This window comes from Micromesistius poutassou (assembly GCF_964030765.1).
Source record: "Micromesistius poutassou genome assembly, contig: SCAFFOLD_2047, whole genome shotgun sequence".
Taxonomy (NCBI): Eukaryota; Metazoa; Chordata; class Actinopteri; order Gadiformes; family Gadidae; genus Micromesistius; species Micromesistius poutassou.
The window spans coordinates 1-2,000 of record NW_028178273.1 but is presented as its reverse complement, the minus strand read 5'-3'; the positions used below and the strand labels follow the sequence as shown (position 1 = coordinate 2,000).

Here is a 2,000-nt window from a genome sequence, read left to right as displayed (position 1 = left end):
CACCCTGACATTAAGCCGTCTCGTCGCTTTCACTCAACGCCAACTATTTATTTACTTTAGATTTGGCATAAGTTACACAATGACATTCCCTGGTAAGACACACAGCTCCCCATCAGTCCTCTAGAGCGGCCTCAGGTCACACAGGGGCTGCTCTACCAGTAGAAAAGAACAAGAGGACTCTGGTCTCCAGAGAGCCTTCTGCCCCCCAGGAGACCAGGAGTAGAGATAGATTAGAGAGAGATTTAAACAGAGGTCCTCAGGTGTTGGGGGGGGGGGTCCTCAGGTGGGGGGGGGGCTCGTCCAGGGCAGTCCTGAGCAGGCCCTCGGGGTCCGACAGGGCGCAGTACAGCGTGTAGCCCAGCTCATCCACCTCGGGCTCCAGCAGCTCACACAGCAGGTTGACTCTGGGGTTGAGGGCGCAGGGCAGCCTCCCGGCCTCCAGGTGGCCCACCAGCGCTCGCAGCAGCTGCAGGAAGCGGTCGGCCAGCGCCTCCTGCGTCCAGTCGCCCTGGGCGTCGCTGAGCAGCAGCAGGGCGTTGGTGAGCTGGCTGGCGTTGAGCCGCTGCAGCGCCGCGTTCAGCTTGCACACCGCCTTGGCCAGCTTCAGGCAGGCGCAGCGGCAGCCGCCGTCCTCGCGGTCCAGCGCCCGCAGCCGGGCCGTCTCCGCCGCCCGGAAGCTCTGCCGCCACAGGTTCTGGTGGCGCTCGGCGGCCGGCCGGTGGGGCTTGGCGATCAGCGCGCCGCCGTCCTCCATCGCCAGCAGCGGCAGGAAGTCGACGTAGAGCCGGCGGTCCGTCTCGTACTGCACCTCCAGCGTCAGCGTCTCCGACGGCACCACGGGCCGGATGACGTAGTCCAGCACGCTGCCGATGGCCGGCCAGTTGATGGAGCCGGCCACCAGCCGGTCGAACACCTCCAGCACCGCCCGCGGCGACAGGTAGCCCCCCACCATGCAGCGGTCCCAGTAGCTGCTGCCGCGCGGGAAGTACTCCAGGTTCTCCCTGCGGACCAGCCAGAAGCCCGGGACGTTCATGATGGTGTCCTCCCCCGGCACCATGGACCACAGGTTCTTCTCTAGGACCAGCGGCACCATGAGCTGGGCGTGGTCCGCCGTCACCACCTGGGGAGAAGACCTCGTTAGAGCCCCCCAGGTACGCCTTAGCCCCGCCCCTCACCTGCAGCTCGTCATAGAGACCGCCCCGCCCCTCACCTGCAGGTCGTCATAGAGACCGCCCCTCACCTGCAGGTCGTCATAGAGACTGCCCCTCACCTGCAGGTCGTCATAGAGACTGCCCCTCACCTGCAGGTCGTCATAGAGACTGCCACTCAGGTACTCTTAGCCCCACCCCTCACCTGCAGGTCGTCATAGAGACTGCCGCTCAGGTACATCTCTCGCAGCGGCATGTCGGGCAGCTTGGCGTGCAGGAAGACGCGCAGCTCGGCGCAGATGTCCAGGGCGGCACGGCGGGCGGCCGCCTGCTCCTCCGCTGGGATGTTGACCTTCTCCCGGTAGAACGCCCACAGACGCTCCTGCAGCGACAGACGCATCCGCGCCCTCAGCAGCTCGGCCCCGCCCCCGGCGCCCGGCCCAGAGCGGCACACCACCCGCCGCACGGCGTCTGGAGAGAGCAGAGGGTTAGCCCCTCTAGTGGAGGGTCAGCCCCTCTAGTGGAGGGTTAGCCCCTCTAGTGGAGGGTTAGGGTCAGCCCCTCTAGTGGAGGGTTAGGGTCAGCCCCTCTAGTGGAGGGTTAGCCCCTCTAGTGGAGGGTTAGGGTCAGCCCCTCTAGTGGAGGGTTAGGGTCAGCCCCTCTAGTGGAGGGTCAGCCCCTCTAGTGGAGGGTGAGGGCCGAGTGGAGGTACTGGGGTCTGGTTACTGGAAGGAGACAGACTGCTATAGGACATCAACACTAAGACGTTAGAGTGGACCCACTGTAGAGGAGACAGACTGCTATAGGACATCAACACTAAGACGTTAGAGTGGACCCACTGTAGAGGAGGAG

General features: G+C 64.8%; 1 pseudogene across 1 annotated transcript; it reads right to left on the bottom strand.

The window, feature by feature from the left end:
- Window positions 1-12: 12 nt before the first annotated feature.
- LOC311372748 (mitochondrial dynamics protein MID51 pseudogene) lies at window positions 13-1,619 on the bottom strand (annotated as a pseudogene). The gene is made up of 2 exons (XR_014684277.1): window positions 1,354-1,619; window positions 13-1,120 (listed from the first exon to the last, which is right to left on the bottom strand). The product of XR_014684277.1 is annotated as a mitochondrial dynamics protein MID51 pseudogene (transcript).
- Between the last annotated feature and the right edge of the window lie 381 nt (window positions 1,620-2,000).